The sequence below is a fragment of the Melospiza melodia genome, chromosome 1 (assembly GCF_035770615.1).
Source record: "Melospiza melodia melodia isolate bMelMel2 chromosome 1, bMelMel2.pri, whole genome shotgun sequence".
Lineage (NCBI taxonomy): Eukaryota > Metazoa > Chordata > Aves > Passeriformes > Passerellidae > Melospiza > Melospiza melodia.
The window spans coordinates 90,507,548-90,525,829 of NC_086194.1; positions in this window are offsets into that span (position 1 = coordinate 90,507,548).

Here is an 18,282-nt window from a genome sequence, read left to right on the forward strand (position 1 = left end):
ACAATTCCACCCTTTCAGCCTCCTTGTTGGGAAACAGCCCTTGTAGAACAGCAAGTTCCTCTTTCACAACAGCTGCTGAAAGGAGGCAGCACAGCTTGGCAATGGCAGCAGGAGACAGCAAACCTGAGCTTTCCCCTTCGAAGTTTATAGGGCTTTGCTACCAGCAGGCCTGTCAGTGTGATTTAACCCCACCTAGTAATTGTCAGCTTGGCCCCTATAACTTGTTCAGAAGTATCTGTTCATGAGATGAGCGTATCTCAGCTCCCTGAGAGCTTTTCTTGAGACACTAGGTCTGGCTTTCAGAGGGTCTGAGGTTCCCCTGGTATTACATTGCACTCTGCTGCGGTGGTTGCTGTGGTGGTTATTTATCTGCCCTGGAACACTATCCCACAGCCAGGATTCTGCCCTGCTGGATCCACATGTGCTCTAAATCCTTACTGACTTCAGGTCACTGCTCAGCTTCCCTCGAGAGCAGTATCCACGTGCAGCACCCAAAAGCAATGATACAAAAGAGATACTATTTGTTGAAGTATCTGCCTTAGTCACTCCTAGCTTCTTTTTTCCAGCTGTAAATAACAGTGAATACAGATGTGTAAAGATGCATAGGTGGGTGCCAAGTGCTTTGTACACACAGCACACGATGCATTGCTTTGCTCTTCAGTTTAGGAAAAGATGATTTTCCATGCTTCACTTTGCTGTCACACCATCACACCATCCCTGAAGTTGTCATCTAACAAATCACATCAATTCCCATGGAACTAACTCCAAAAAACGACTTGCACATCCAAATAAAACCTGAATTATGATGTTATTCTTTCTTGGATATAACCAACCCATGGCTTCATATTAGGGCAAGATTTCAGAGATTAACTTCAAGATTTTTTTGTGGACTAAGAAGCCCCGAGGTTGGAGAAATTGCCTTAATTTGTGCAAACCACTAGGTGGAAGTGCTGCTCCATCTCAGCCCTGACGTCCTCAAAGCCTCTGGAATCAGCAGCCAGGGCTCGAGCAGCCCTTGACAAAATCTTGTTCCTAAGGAAGCAAAAGATGAGGAACCAGCAGCCTCGGTCCTCCTTTTTTTGCAAAGCAGAGATGCAGTTCCAGTGCACCCAAGTATCTCGGGAAACATATATCAAAATCAACATATAATGAAATCACAGCAGCAAGGCTTGTGACAATGAGGCATAAATCCTAGAGTGTGCCTTCAGAAGGAGAGACAGATGAAATTATCATTTCATAACACAAGCCATTTATGAATTATTAGTAATTTATAATGTGTTTTTAGGGGTGCGGGCAGAACCTGGGGAAATGAATGGGCTTTCTTGGCTTTTCTCTAAAATAATAAATGTCTTTTCTATACCATTTGCCCTCTCCCAATTCCCAGCTTCTAGCCACTGCCTGTAAGCCCACTCAGCATGAGGTAACACTATAGCTCCTTCTTCTGCTCCCCCCAAAATGAACCATGTCTTATAGCAGCTGGCCAGGGCAGCACGTGCCAAAAGGAAGTTCCAGGGGTAAATTCTGCCCTAAGTTTGTCTGCTCAAAGCCATGTGCCCTGCAGTCTCACCCAAAGCTGACCTAGTAAAACCAGACAAACAACTCATCTCCCTCCTCTCCATCTGCCTTCTGTGCTCTCACTCTCTCACCTCAGCAATTTCATTTTGCTCACTCTGAAATCCTGGGACCACCAGGCACTTCATATGTCCCTCACAGGCCAAAGGCAGAGCAGGGTAATCCTGAAGGGAAACACAAGAAAAATGCCAACACAGGAGGGTTAAAGGCAGGCTGAGCCTAGCAAGCATCGTCTAGACTTTCAGTCTCATGATTCAGTGTGTCTGATGTAAAAGTATTTAAATAAGAGTTATGTAAATAGCATGGCAGACAGATAGATTATTTAATATAATCAAAGTGAGATAAGGCCCAGGCCCCAATCCTTCCCTGAAGTAAGGCTGCTTTGTGCCATCCTCACAATGCAAACAGCCCTGAGGCTGGAAGACCCAGCCAAGGGAGGATCACCCCAGTGCAAGGAGATCATCTCGTGGCCTGCCACCAGCACAGCGGCTCCTGCACAGCTCCTCCATCCCTAAAGCCAAGAAAAGGGCATTCGTGAGAAACCTCCATATCCAGCTGGTCTCCACTGCCATATTAGCACCTTGGAGACACTGTCATTTGGGATCATTTGGAGCAGACTTCCTCTGAGCTACACTGGAGGCTTCTGCCTGCAACTGAGACAGCTGGAGACTGCAACCAGTGATAATAAAATGAGCAAACTTATTCCTCACCTCTTCCCCTTCCAGCAGGATTAGCCTCAAAAACAGAGTTGAAAATGGCCCATCAGGTAGAATAGAGCTTCCCTCTCATTATCCTGTTACCACCTTTAGCATATTCATCTGAGTTTTACCTACTTTTTAATGTCCCAGGGCATGACTGCACCGCAGCAGCTGCTTGTAGGATGGGCCCTGCTGAGCTAGCTTCAATCCCCTTACTGGGGGACTGACAGCACTGTAAACACAGAAGCAGAGGGTTGGCACAGTCTGAAAAACCTGCTGAAGAAGCCAGCACAAGCAGCCAGAACCCACAGCATGGCACACAAGAGCAAGGCTCGCTCAAGTTTGCTGACAAGGAGCAAGAGCTGCTGCAGTGCAAAGGTGCCCTCGTGTGATGCAATTGCCGTCAGCTCCCCTAGGACACAAGGCTTCTCACTAAATTGGTTTGTTTTAATTTCACAGTGAGGTGACACCGCTTGCTTGACATTGCCCCTCTCTTTCCCGTTAAATGTATCGGCCTGACTTGGCTGAAATTAACACACACAGGCTTAGCAAACTTAAGTAAAGTTTAAGTAAGGACTGTGCTGCTGGCACTTTCCACAGTACCACACCCTCTTACCTCTTCTTCCCATTCAGGTCACTCTTAGCTCTTCTGATTACATCTTCTTTTTTTCTCCCCTTTTTCTTACTTGGTATCTGCTCCATCTAATCTTCTCATCCACTTTGAATGGGACCAACCAGTTCTGCTTCCAGACATAGCCTGACCCACAGATCATCGATTATGTCAGTGAAAAACAGTTTATTTGGGGTTTTTTTAAGACAGGAGAGTTAAGCCTATCAGGGACAGGTGCACTGAGGTATAAATGTGCTTTGTGCAGGTGCACCATAGCCTCCCTCCCACGGGGAATGCAGAGGATTGAAGCAGTGCAATGGAAACGAGTGCTGGTGTTTTTTACACGTGCACATCAAGCATGCATGGCTTTTGCACACACGCTAAACCAAGACGAGCACATGTGGTGCCTCTCCCTCTCTGCCACAGTCACTCAGTGGTGGGCAGCAATTGAATGCATCTTCTTTCAGCCTGCAGACAACGGTAACCATCTAAAGGCAGCTTGAAAGGAGGACAGATTTGCTCAAACTTCCTCCACTCCTACCTTCTACCCAAATTAATGTTGGAGTAGATAAGGTTGGAGAGCACTTCCCTTTTTAAACCTTTCCTTAGTTTAAATGGTCTGACTCATCAGCAACACAAAGATGACAAAATGTCTATTCTCCCTCCCTGCTCCCCCGGCCCCCCAACCCCCCCAAAAATTTTGGCACGATTTTGCTATCAAATTAGGGCACTCAATCCATGCCAGTTGGAAAAAATTAATATATGGGCTCCCAGCACACTCATTGTATATGATTAGGATTTGGGGAGGGTGCGGAGCATAACATCATCATGGGCAGAAAGTGAAAACAGCCAAAGGAAACGCCTACACTCTTCCTTTACAAAAGCTGCTTGTTGTGTCTGTCTGAACAATTGTTAAAAAACCTGGAGGGGAATTAGAAGGAAAAAGATAACCGACTTTATTAAGAGCAAAAGATTGATTGAGCAATTGATTGCACTTAATTGCAATGGTGCGAGCAAGGAAGATGATTTCAGGGTTGTTTTTTTGCTTTTTTTTCTTTTCCTTGTCTTGTAGACAGTCCTGCCACAAAACTGTACAAGCAGGAGACTAAGTTACCAAGCTGAGAGCTCGGGTCTGCTCCTTCTCCCAGGGCATTGCTTGCCTGGAAGCAGCTGTCTGGAAGAGCTACCCCTTCCACAGCACTGCCAACTGCAATAGTTGAGGCCTCAGAAAAAAAGGAGGAACTTGAGAGTCACAAGGTTAAACTACAGAGGTTGGTTTGTTCATGTGTTTCTTCCCAGAACTTTTTTTTTTTTTTTTTGCTTCTGAGGTATGCTCACTCTCACAGGATGCTTTCCTCTCAAACAATAAGGTCTAAAGGTCTAAAAACTTTTTTTTTTTTTTTTTTACAGAATGGAAAGATTCTCTTTTCATCAGTCCATTTCAGGAGTGGAGTTCTTAAAAAAAATGTTATCCAATTCATAATAATAAAAATTGGAAGAATTATATTACTGAAACCTCACTTACCAAAGGGACAGAGACAAAATTTGTATGGGGAATGTTTTAATGAAGTAGAGACTTCATTTTCTGGAGCTATGCACATATTAACGAAGCTGCAGCACAAGAGAGAACTAGCTCAGGGTTTCACAATCTTTTTCCCCAAAACAGTCCTCAAGGGGAAAATGATTATGTGCATGAACAGTTAAAATAAAAGCAAACCCTGAGCTAACCCCTTTGAATGAACAATTCCTGTTAATGTATTGTTATTACCTTACTATATATCACCTTCATTTTCCTCTTAAGCAGCAGGAAGGACAGACATTCATACTGCACAGATAAGAGTGTGATTTCCAGTGAAAACAAAGGTTTCAGCAGTTAGGTTTGTATTTGTTTTGTTTAAAATCAAATTACAAGGTACATGGGCCCCAAACTTATCTAAACAGAGCAGTCAGTACGCAGACTCACAGGGTCAGTGGAGTTGGAAGGGACCAGATCAACGGGGAAGGGACCTTGTTTTGTGATCACCCCACATTAATAAATACAAAGCCCTCTTGCCTGTGAGGGCAGGTAGTAGAACTGGATGGTCAGGATGCCCTGTGTGAGGCTCTGCCTGCCCTCCCAGGTGCTGGCAGCTGGTACCCTGCAGAGCTGCATGCTCTGAGGATGCATGTCACATCCACTAAGCTCATTTGCCTACTCTAAGCAACAACAGAGGCATTACCCAAGGACTTGTGGGTGAGCAATCTTAGTAAGAAAGCAAAACAAGAGAGGAGCACCATTGCAAGAGCAAATGGCCAATGTTGCAGATTGAGGCAATACGAATAGACAGATGGCCATGGAAATGTAAGGACTGAACAACTGTCTTGTGACCTTCCTACTCACAAAAAAAACCTGAAAAAAAAACAAATTAAAACAAAACCAAAAAAAAATCTGAAAGCAAAAATATTAAAAGCAGGACAAATTTCTCCACTACCCTTTTTCATTTTCCACTGTGAGCCAAGAGCTGCATGGATACAGCAAGAAGACTAAGGGAACAAATAATGCCTTTTACAGTGGCTTTTTCATATCAAATTGACCGAGGAACAAACCAAAATCGGGACAAACCAGCATAAGCTTGTCTCTCTTGGTCAGATACCCATCTCCTGTGCCAGCTGCCACCATTGCCAGCCTCCTATAGGCCTCCTGCAAGTCCCAGTCATCTTCCCTCCACAGTCACTTTCTTTCCTGCCAGGAGTTCCATTTTCCCAGGTTTGATGGCTGAGCTGCTCATCCAAGCACTCCCTCATCCATTCCAGTGAGAACACGCCAGGTCAGCAAATATGGTTTACTATATGGGTCTTTCCTAACCAAGTTCATTGGGACTAAGGTGGGTTGGGAAACCAGAAGGTGAGTGATTCCACCAGACCTGAGAAGTCACTGACCTGTGGCAGAGGGACAGCCACCATTCAAAGGAAAAAATCAACCTTGACATTCAAAGGATTTCATGTCATTGGGCCTTTACAGCCCTATTTGCTCTGTGGCCACCCTGCACAGGACCACTGGAGCACTCATGCACACAATTCTCCTCTTCTTGCAGACAGTCACATCACTCTGCAGCTACAATTACCTGTACCTAGTGCTCGTTAAGTGCTTTGAAGATTAAAAGCACAGATACAAGTGTTAAATATTGTAATTATTCATACTACGTAACACTGCTGCACTGAAAGCAGGGAGGGGTTGTTTTTTTGTGTTTGTATGTGGGAATACCATGACAGCTGCTCCTTTCTGTATGTGAATTGCTGCCAAGGACCTTGATAAGGGATTGTGCTTGAAGGAAAAGAACTGAGTCTGGGAGTTTTCTTGGAGTGCTGCATACCACAGTGAAATTAAACTGCGCTCTTACCAGGCTTCCACAGTCAGAGTCTATTTCTGCATGTGCTGATTGCCCTGAGCTGCCTCTGGCTCCAGGAGGAGCAGAGGTGACTCTCTGCAGCACAGCAGGGCTTGGTCCTACAAGCGGTGTGCAGAGGCAAACACACTCAGGTCAGACAAGAGCTTGGGAGCAGCCCTGCAAGCACCAAATCCTGAAGTCTGTGTTTCTGCTGTATCCAGGTCACACTCGGGGCTTTAGGGAAGAGCTCTCCCTGAAAGAGTCCAGGGCAGAGAGGAGTTTAGTCTCTTCTTTCTGTTAAGGACACCTCCTGACCTTCCAAGCACAGCAGAAAAGGCTTGAGCCTGACCATGGTTTTCCCACACACTGTGCTCTTCTCCTGCTCTGTCTTCCTGGCACTGACTCACCCAGCCCCAATGCCCAGGGGGAGCAGCCAGGCTGAAAGCCCCTGGCTTTGCTCTGCTCTTCTTTATTGTCAGAAACAGGTGGGAGGATGAGGTTGTGAGACCAGCACGTAGTTCATTACTACCTTGCTACTGCTCCAAATTATGTCGGGAGCTGGGCTGACACCTACCTGGCTCTCTGTAGCCAAATACAAATAAGACTGGCCTGAATTTGGGTCATGTCTGAGGATAAAGCCATGAGTGACCTCTTCAGTCTGTGGCATGGTGTTAAGTGTATTTCTGTGCACTCCTGGTCTCTGTGACACAGCACATACAGCCAAAGGCTGTAGCATTTCATCAGGCAGTGCTTCTCTAGGTGCACTGGGAGTTCCTCTGAGCTAAGATTCAAAAGAAATCTTATGAACTGCTGTTTATATGCCTCATACCTTTCCTTCCCTGTTCTGCAACAGCCCTGACCAGGTCTGAGCCTCTCTGCATGAGGAGGCAAGTAGATCCCATGGCTCAAGATGAAATGATGCTGTGACCCATCTCCTTCTCACAGTCAGGCAGCTTTTGGGAAGAGATGGGAACTCTGAAAGTCTGGGGAGCAACCTTCCCTCCCCCTCCTGCACTCTCACACACACATACACAATTCTGAAGACATAAAGCCACAAAAAGGGTGGGCTGTTCCCACTGGAAGAGAAAATATCAAAGTAAAGTAAGCACCTGAAAACTTACCCTCTCAAAGAGGATCAACGTAAGTACAGGCAGCTGCTGATGGTATGAGCAGGCATCAAGCCAATAAGACCCAGCTTAAGAGGTGTTCAAGAACCTGCAGCTTTCTCCGACTCCCATAGGGCTTGAAGGTGCTCTGGGAAATCCAGTCACGTTTCAGTCCCACAAAAAGCCCCTGCTTTAATCTGAAACCTACTGACAGCAACAGCACTGGATTTGGAATTAAAGATTTGGGATTATACCTTCAGTATTTTGCACAGAAAGTATACTTGTCTGTGTTTTAAAAGGGGCGAGGAGGACAAAAAAAAAGCATTAAAATATATATTCACTTGAGAACACTTTAAAGCTCATAGGGCAGTTGGGAGAAGGCAGGAAGGTAGCAGAGGATGAAGGACTAGCAAAAAAGAAGCCCGGGTGTGTCACAGGGGAAGGGAAAGGTTGTAGGAGGAAGCGTGGGAGGCAATGCAGACAAGCTTACTAAATTGCAAGGCAAAACGTGGATTTTGTCCCCAAGCAAAACACCTCGGTAGTGCTGTCAGGTCAAGCTAATAAAGAGAGCTCTTCAGAGACTCCGACGTCTGTCTGTATTTCCTCTCTCGCTAAGAGGAAAAATAATTAATAAGCACCTTCTCTCTGGCAATCAGCAACTATTTACATCAGCCTATGTGAAGATGGCAGCCTCCCTGATCACAAAGCACACCTTCTCAGGAGCAGTGCAGCTCCTGCTCCGTCAGCCCTGTGCCGAGCTGCTGTCTGCAGCACCACCCCTGACTCAGAAAAAGCCCCTTTCGGAAGGGGCTGAAGGTTGGCAGCACCTCCTGCACAGGCTATAAAGAGAAACTCGCTTTGGAGGTTTCTAAAGCTTCAGGTGGTTTTCTGCAGGCATGAAAGCCAAGCTCCAGCACTGGCAGAGTCTTTACAACAGAGGTTTTGCTGTAAAGTGTAAGCGTTACTGGCAAAATGCAAAATTCACAGTGAATTCAGTAAGTAATAGCACAGCTTCCTTTGTTTACTACGCAGAGGACACAAGAAAATTAAGCTAATCTGGTGCTTGTCCAAGCCACTGCTAAAAACATTTTTGACAAAAGCTGACCTCTTTGCTCCTGAATAAATATTAGCCATTTGTTTGCGCGTTGTGCAGCCAGTTTGGTAGACAGGCAAGAAAAAACGAGCAAAGAACTTATTCGGTCATTTTTTTTCCCCTGCACCAATTGTCAAATAAATTATTCACAAATACAAGCTTCCATCATTCATCCAGCACTAGACTAAACACTTTCTACTAAACTTAGTTTTCAGCATCATGTTTCAGTTTATAGTTACGTTTTTCCCTGGGCAAAGCGAGCCAGTCATTAGACAACTCTCATAGGTTTCCACTAAACATGCTTGATTAAGTCCTTTAAGAAGGAGTAGGTGGAGGAAATTGTGCTTTAAAGTCAATGGGAACATTTCCATTCACTTCAATGGGAACTGCACTGGAAGAGATAACATTATTTTGAAGAGTTAACGAGTATATTTAAGTCTGTGCAAAAAAAAGCTATGCCACTGTTGCACAGCTTTCAGAGTAAGAAACCAGTCTCAATGCTGGAACTGCCTAAACCAGCAGTTTTCCCCAACAACACCTCACAGTCTTTCCTGGCAGAGAATGCCCACACACGAAATCCAGCAGCATCATCCAAGCTCTAGTCTTGCTCACTCTTCAGTGGCTGAATTTCTGTGACTGCATGCAGCGTGGTGGTGCTGAGCTGGTACAGGTGTTCACCTTTAATTTTTCCAAGCCAGAGACACAACTGATGCAATTCAGTTTAATGGCTTGAGGATCTGGCCTCATTTGAAAGGGAAAGAAGAATATGAAAAAATAAAATAATTTTAAACAGTAATTCGAATATGAATTTCTGGGCTGATTTACTTCAATGCCACGCAGCCGTGCAAGGTCAGGATGACACACAAGCAAGAGACCTCTGACACAAAATAACTACATGAAGCTACTACATTTGGAATTTCTACAGGTAGGCAAATTGAAAAACAGGCACACATCAAGAGCACACCTTTGCTGCAGGTCAGCAAGAAAACTCGGTGTCATTAATTTCTTCAAAGACATTTAGATGGAAGCTGCCATTCCCCTAAATTTAGGAGAAAGAGGGACATGATGTACTATTCAGTCTATGCAAATCCATGATGAACACTACTGAGTGCAACACCTGTGCTCACCTCTGCAGAAAGCAATAATTTCAATCGAGTGGCTATCATGAGCTTTTTTCTTCCAAAGGAAGATGGTCTATTTTATCACCAGTCCAATCAGTTCCAGATGAACCCTTGAAGAGTATCTCCCAAGAAAATTATGCTTATTCATTATTAGCACATCAGCTCAAGATCCCAGGCACAGTCGGTGTACAAATGTAGGACACAAGGCGGTCCCTACCCTGCTGAGATTACAATCTCAAAAGTCATAGGTGAAAACAAAACGAAACAAAACAAAAAATAAGCCAAAACCAAAATAGACAAACAGGCTCAGCAAATGTTGAAAGCTAGAGGTGTGGTGGAGGGCTCACATTCCTTCCCTTATTGTGTAGATGCAAGACATGCCCAACCTCTGGAGGGAAACAGATGCTTGGGAGAGACATGAAACCATTCCCATGGCCCAGGCTGGCCATCCCTATCACTGCAACCTTCTTTTGCAGAGCTCTCTCCTATCCAGAACAGTTGTTGTTCCAGTTGTAGGTGTGCCCATGGTGAATATTAAGCAAAACATATCTAGATGTAAGACTCATAACCTTCTGTCCTTCACTCAGCACACTTGGCAGGTTCAGCTCAGAGCTTTCTAAAGGGCCAGTGTTTGGAAGTCTTGCTGTCTGCATTTTTTTTTCCAGAACCTGTGCTTTAGACCTTCAAGCTCAAGGCCTAAGCAACAAGGAGAGAGGCAACAGTATAAAAAGCTATGTGACTCCTGCCAAAATGTGTCACCTCAAGTCACTCCATCCAAAAAACTGCGAGGATCTGGCCAGAGTTGAGACCTGTAAAACACAGAGATACGTGGTGCAGAGATGATAAGAACCTTCCCTTCAAATTTGTCCCACAGCCCAAGACATTATCTGTTGAATCAGACCTTGCGGGTACTCAGACGCCACTCTGCCTACTTTTTGGATCCCACTGGGATTCAGGCTGAGAGCAGGTGCCAAGGTGCTCTGACTCAGGCGGTTGCAGGCATGCCCAGCAGCAGAGCTACCTGTGCTCGCTCGGGGAACACGCACCAGGGAGATGGAGGCACCCACCGAGGCTGCACGGCTTCAGGGTTAGGTGGCTGCTCAGCACGGGCCGAGGGGCATTGGGGCTGCATGGCCTGAACTCCCCTTATGCCCTGTTGCAAGTGACAAAGCTCCCCTCTGAAGCTGGCCCTCATAAAAAACCGTCCAGGTTTCCTCCACACTGTTCTCTCCACTTAATTTAAGTGTGCCTAATCAGGAGATCTACTTAATTGGAATATCTCTGCTAAAGATCAGGCGTGCTTACTAACAATGACTGCATCTTGATCGGGATGGTAATATCACTTAATTGGGATGCCTTCAGGTATCTTAGTGGTTTGGGTTTTTTATGTCTCAAGCTCAAGCTAGTTTTGTCTGTCTGCTCCTCATAAAACAGCTTTCAGTTCCTCCTTAGTAATGATACAGGCAAACGATGATGTAAGTTACTTTAACATTTTTTGCTTCTGGCTGTTAGTTGGTGTGGGAGGGGCAAATTACCTGTTTCTGTGGGTGTTCTTGCCACAGGGACGGTTATGGTAGTTGCAGGCTCCATCCCATGCAAACACTTCTGCCTCCGACAGCCTCCCTGTCACACAGCACCTCTCCAAAAGGCTCTGGTGAATGGAGAAACGCTGGTTTTGGCTACCTGGCAAGCTCATCTAAACTGCAGGAGAGATACCAGCCAGAGTGTCCTATACTGAGTGTTCCCTTTGTAACCGACTGTTTCAGTATTTGCAGTGTCTACAACTCTTTAAGAGCAAAAGTGTGCACTAAAGGAAAGCTGTGAATCTGCCTGTGAACCAACAAACCACACTTATAACCCACTGTTATACATGTGCAATTATTTTTAAATGTAAGCCTTGGCTAAGAATCTCTGCCTCTATTTTAGGGGTTATCAAGTTAAACAGAAAACTTTTTTTTTTTTTAATGAACTATCAAGGGTCCTTTTTTTCATGCCACGCTATCTTAAAATACCTGTACTTGTATTTATCAAGTGTAATACCTCTGATCATCTGGTCATCTGCCACTATATGTAGTTTGGCAATCTCCTCTGCTTTGCAAAATGGGGGAACTGACCTTGCCTGGCTCGGCTGATGCCGTCCTCACATGCACACTTGAGCCGTGTTGCCATCACAGCTGGCCAGCCGGTCTCACTGGGGCAGGAACTGGGGCGTGAGCTGATCAGGTGAGGTGGTGACGTGCCAGAGCCACGCACCCAACACACAGAGGGCTAATGAAGGGGGCTAATGCCACCTGGATAAAAAGGAAAGTCTGGAAGCTTTGCTTTTATTTGGTCAAAGAAGGGACACTTTTTGAGGAGACATTGAAATACATACTGCTGAAGATCTTTTCTTCTTCACTACAACTTTTCTGTTCAAATCATGCCTACCAGTCTGTTTACAGGTTGGCAGAAATGCACCGTGTGTGGCCTTATGTAGGCAGAGAGGGAGGGAAAGAATCAGAAACTGCTGTTGTAACACACTCAGGAACTGAATGGTGACTTCTTTTACCTTTAAATGGGATGCTGCCTCATTTTGAGGGCAGAGATCTACTAGAAAATGGGGCTTGCCTGGGGTCACAGCCCACGGAACTCCCGCAGCTGTGAGTTTCAAGTGCATTTAAAACACCATCTCTTTTGTACATTCCCTGTGATCTGTGGAAAATAATAGTTACATCTTGAGAGCTCTACTTTTTAAAGTGTTCTTTCACCTCTTTTTATTGTACTTTGCTTTTTGTAGAGTGAGACATTGTCTTCTGTATGTAAACAAGCACGGGTTACTTCCAGAAGTGCACAAATAACTGCAAAGAGAGCATTTGTGGCTTCCTAAAAGTGCATATTCAGATATCTAGGTTTCATTACTTTTATTACCATAGCTCCTAGGAGCCTTAAAGGAGGCTAGTTCTTTGGTGTGATTGTACTTAATAACCATAAATGCCTTGTAAAACCTTTGAAATGCCTCGAAAACCGTGGGTACATGTAGGTGTGCTTGTGTGTTTGCGTGTAAATTTACACATCTCTGTGGCCACTCTGTGAAGGCATCTGCCTCTGGGTTTACCAGACAATTTTACGAAGCTGCTCCTTGGAGGTTGAACGCATCAGTAATTGGACAGCAAGGGGGAGGTTAGAAAACAGAAGTATCTTTCCTGGAAACCAACGCTTTTCCCTTCGCAAGTTTTACTGGCAAGCCTGGCAGCCAATAAAGACATTCCTTGGCAGAGGGAGAAATATAAGGCCTGGGCACAGCTGGCATCGCCCAAGCGCTCAACTCTGACAGCGAAACTCGCGACTCCGCAGCGGGGAAGGCTCCGTGTGGCGCTGAATCCCGCGGGCGCCGGCACGCGGGAGCGCGCCCGACACGGGGGCGCGCAGGGCGCGGGCAGGTGCCCGGCGGGGCCCGCGGCCGGCAGGGGGAGCCCGCGGAGCGCGCAGCGCCGCCCGCCGCGCAGGTGGCGCCGGGGCCGAGCGGGGCCGAGCGGGGCCGAGCGGGGCCGAGCGGGGCCGAGCGGAACCGAGCGGAACCGAGCGGGGCAGCACCGCCGCTGCTCACGGGGGGAAGCGGCTTCGCGGCTTCCCGCACTCGCTAGCCCGCTATCCCCCGCGCAGGCATCGCGGCTGGAGGGCGGGTGTCCCCCGCTCAGCCCTTGGCGGAGGGCGGCAGGCTTTGGGCTGGCCCCCGCAGCGGGGCAGCGCCCGGTCGTGGCTCTCGGCAGGGCTGAGCGCCCTCACCGCCGTCCCCCATCCGCACCCCCACTAACTCCGCCGCGCACCCTCCCGAGAAAGCTCCCAGCCCTCAAAAACGAGTATGGGAAAGGCAGGCAATTATGTATCCAGGGGCTGATCTCTATCTGCTACCTAATGACTTGCCAAGTACTTATCACTTCCCAGACTAGGAACTGTCGCTTCATTCTAATGTAAATAAACCCTTACACAAATAAGTCTCTCTCTCCTCTCGTCTGCTAGAGCAATAGGTGGAGATGGAGCGGGACGGGGCTGCTAAGGTTCATACTCCCAGCTTCGTTGCTCCCTGTGTGTTTTCATTTATGTGAATCCAGAGAATCCACTGGATTGAGCCCCCCTCCGCCCTCGCTGCCCCTCCCAGAGAAAGGAAGGAAATAAGGGAGGAAAAGGAACACAAAAGGGACAGGGGACCTTGGAAAGTAAAAGAAAATAAAGTTCCATGTCTGGCTATCCTCTTGTCAGTTTAGGAGTGAATTTTTAACACCCTGAGCCGCTCAGATGATCGTGTTTTACTTTTGGATGCCAAAGCTAGAGAACCTACCAAATAATTAAAGGTTTCTTGCGCACTTGCGGGTTTTTCTCTCTGTGTGTATGTGTGTGTGTGTGTGAGTGCTTCACAGAATGTACTTTACAGCAGAAACAACACAAGTAGTTTCCCACAGCCTGGTTTTTGTCCTTGTTCTTAGTGCTGCGACATCTCTGCGAACCTGTGTCACAGAGACAAATTTTATGTACAACCGCGATAATTATCGTGGGAAGATGAAACGCTCCGACCTCTTGATGGTCTCGGTTCTTTGTAAACTAAACGCAAAATTCCCTTTTAGATACCTAACGTGAAATTAAGGTGTTTCACTCGTGAATGGCACGAAGCCGGTGTCTGCTGCCTCATTTACTGCAAAGGATAATTTATTTCTCAGCCAAGAACGAGAGGCTAAAGATGCCACAGGGAACGGAGTGCTCATTTTCGTATTAAGTTGTGTTATTTATGTCTCAAGATAAAAGACGCCCTGGATTGGAAAACTACCTCGGCATATTTATGGAATTGTTAACCCACGTTAATAAAATAACAATCACGCCTGTTTGCTTAACTGAGTGCCACGCAAAACAGACCTTGCATTTAGAGCTCGGCTTAATTGCACAGGCTTGAGATGGCAGTGGTGCTGGTGCAAGAACGAGAGCGAGGGAGGGAAGAAGGGATTGCTGTCACCCATGTCCAGCGGCTGCAAACAGAGAGGAGACTTTCGGCACAACAGATTTTTCTACTGGTGAAGCACAGATTTGATGCCATCAACTTCCCTCCCTGCCCCTCGAAAGGATGTCAGCGGTTTTCTCCTGCGGTGTCGCCTGCTGTTTAAAGAACGTGGAAAGCTGCATCCTGAGATGCGAAGAGCCGGGCTGGGTGGCTGGTTTTTGGAGTTACAGGGACACTGCTATGATGTTGAAGCCAAAAGAAAGGCAGAGAAGCGAAGCTCTGACTACGTTTAACATAAACAGCCCGGGGCTGGAGAGCAGTTCACCTCCAGGTCTTTGAGAGGAGCGAGAAGGACAACGCACAGAGAATTGTTTGGGTCCACCTGGGCTTTGCCCAGGTCAAATACCAGTCCCGCCGCCTACCGCTCCGATGTCATCTTTCTTTCTGACATCTTCCTAAATAAGGTTGCAAGTGACCACACACACGAATCCTCGGAGGGTTTCAAGACAAACGCGGCTCCCCCGGCCTGGCTCTGCCCATCGGGGCTCCCGCCCCGCCGCCGGCGTCCCTCGCCCGGCCTGGGCAGGCGGCGGCAGCGGGACAGGGGCCCACGGAGGCCGAGGCTGCCGCTGCCGCCCTGCTGCGCTCCTGGGCAGGGCCGGGCGGGACACCTCCGGGCGGCTGCCCCGCGCCCAGGCCGGGCTGGTGAGGGGCAGAGGCAGCCCTGCCGTGCCACCGGGTGCGTGAAGACCCAGCGCCAAGGACTCGTTCTGGGCGGTATCCAAAGATAGCAGGGGGAAAATTGATCTTCCTGCCTCCCTAAACACGTCGCTTTCCCTCAACACGCACACACACACAAGCCCCAAATTCCACTGTGAACCTTCACAATGGTGACTTTTGTGCCTCCAGCAGAGAAACCAAAGTCCTGCTGGGTTGAGGTCTGTAACTTAACACACGTTGGTTGCGTCAGTTCGCAATTATAGCATCAGAGTTGCTGTTGCAAAATATATTAGACGCAAAATGCTTCGGATTAATGCCCCCCCTTCCCCTCCTTCCCTGTACTGAAACTTCTCGGTGTTACTCCAACCTTTGCCTGTGAAACAGCTTCGCTACCGCCAACATTGTCCAGATAAAATGAAAAAGCCACTGAAGGCTCCGGGTCTCGGAGCGGCGCGTTACGGGCGCTCGAGGGAGCGAGCGGGAAGCCCACGGAAATTGTTTTTAACGGCAGGTAATACCGTGGGAAAACCGGATGACCCAGGCTGCATGGAAACGTGCTAAAATGCCCTTTTTCTTTCTCGTTTTCCATTTTTTCCCCCTCCTCAGCAAAACAAGAAAGAGGTTTTGAAAATATAAAGTGTTGGAATTGACATCTAGTCCAGTGCTTGCACATTTATTAATTCTGCCGTGGTGGGAGGAAAGGGAAAAAAGTGTAATTAGGCAGGAGCAGGTGAAAGATTCCAGACGATGAAATACAACAGGCTAAACGGGATAATGTATTCACCATTAAAGAACTGACATTTACTACCAAAAGGAGACCCGTTACGTTTGAATATGAAAAGGGGCAGATATTAAGCTACATAAATTACCTTCTTACCATGACTTGAATCTCATTTCAAATACCGTTTTTTTTTTTTTTTTTTTAATAACCAACAGATCGGTGTTTGAGAGGAAAAGCCATTCCTGCTAAAATACCACCAAGCACACGATGCGCCTTTAGCACGCTCCAAAGGCATGATCCCCAAAGCAATCGATCACAGTAAAAAGTGTGGAAAGGGGGTTTCAAATCAGTGAAGCCAAAAGGGTCTTTTAACGTATTTTTAGTGTCACAGGATCAGGATGGGTAATTCATCTCACAAGCGCACCACACACACGTCTTTCCCGCACAAATTTCACCCCTTAAAATTATTTCAGGGTAATCCTTTTAGCTGATCTGTTATTAACGCTAATGAAGTTTCAGAGGTATGGGGCTACAAAGTGAATGAAGAGTACTGGGTTGTATTTCGAATATCTGAAGTGTTGGTAAAATGGACTACTGTGAAACAATGTATATTAATTTCACCCGCGTTTAAAGTACGAAAAGAAAATCTTCATTCATCAAATGTAAGAGACAATTGAAATTAAAATTTAAAAAATAAATAACCAAGCCTTCACTCTCGGTTCCCGTTGAGTTGCCGTTAAAGTCTTATTCTGATTAGAGCCCAAATGTTATTTCAGATAGTTAGACAAAGGCAAATCAAATCTTCACAGCAGAACCGGCCAAGCAGTTAAGGGATTTTGTTCTTCTTTCTCCCCCCCCCCCCCTTTTTTTTTTCTTTTGACACACCTGACATACCACGGAATCCACTCTGAAGCAGACTAGCAACTAAATTGTGCCCTCTCCGTCTCAAATGGGTAAAGAGATAAAGCTAGGATCCCCTCTCCGTATCACAGCCCACATCACGCAAAGATTACCTGAAGGGGCGAGCTACAGACCCCGTTCAGAGAAACGCGCCCGTGTTTACAAACAGCAGAGGCAGCGGGCGCTTCTTTTGCAGGCAGAGGGAGGAAAGCCCTCGGTGGCTGATTAATAAAAAGGAGCTTTGCAGGATTCGTCAAACCCTTGTCAACCGGAGGAATGCAATCTCTTCAGAAGCGTTTGGTCAGGCAGGCAGCTGGCTGCAGGCAGAGTGGTGCGGGGGCACCCCACCACACACACGCACACACACACAGACACGCACACACAGAGACAGACACACATACACACACATACATGCACTTTTCTCGCCGTCCCCCCGCGGGCGTGGGGAGTGGGAGGCAGCTGGGGTGAGCTTCTGGCCGGGGCGGACAGGGAGCGAGCCGGCACACCGGCACGGAGCCGGCACAGCGACACGGAGCCGGCACACCGGCAGGAGCGGCAGCCTGGAGGGAATGGGAGGAGAGAGCCCGACCGGAACGTGTGGAGAAAATAGACCGAGGAGTTTACACACACACACAACAACAGCAACAACAACAAAGAATAATAATAATAATAAAAAATAACAAGAGAAGTAGCATTCGTGGAGAAAACACGCGTGGCAGAGCGCGGGGTGCGCGCGTGGGTGGAAGGAGCTCCGGGGGAAGCTCCATGCACACACATACATGTGTACACGCACAAATACATATATGTACATGCATATTGGTGAGGACATGCACGTGGTGCGTGTGCCCGCGGTGCGTGTGTAAGGACGCGGGTGTGCGGGTGTGCGGGCAGTGGGGCTCGGGAGGGGTCGCCCGCAAGATGCGCGGGCGCTGGAGGCTCCCCGCGGGTGCGCAGCGGCCTGAGAGAGCGCGGGGCTCCGCCGCGCTCAGGGCGCCCGCGTGTGCCCTCGAGTGTGTGTGGCCGGTCCCCGAGCGCTACAACTCCCGGAGCTGCTGCTGTGGGATTTTTTTCTTTCTTGCTTTCTATTTTTTTTTTTTTTTTTTTCTCCTCCCCGGTCTCTCCTTTTTTATTTTTTTTTCCCTCCTCATTCAGAGCCCGGGGTGTCTCCCGGCCCTCATTGGCCGGCCCGGCTCGGCGGGGCGGAGCCGAGCCGCCTGCAAAAGGAGGAAAAGAAAAAAAAAAGAGAGGAAAAAAAAAAAAAAGGGAGACCGAGAGAGGAGAGGGAGGGAAAAAAAAAAGGAGAAAACTGTAAGTGCGTAAAAAAGTTCTCGCCGTGGTGACGGATGCTCAAAAGTTCAGGAGTTTTTCCGATGCTTCCCAAAGCAGCCTGCGACTGAAAAAGAG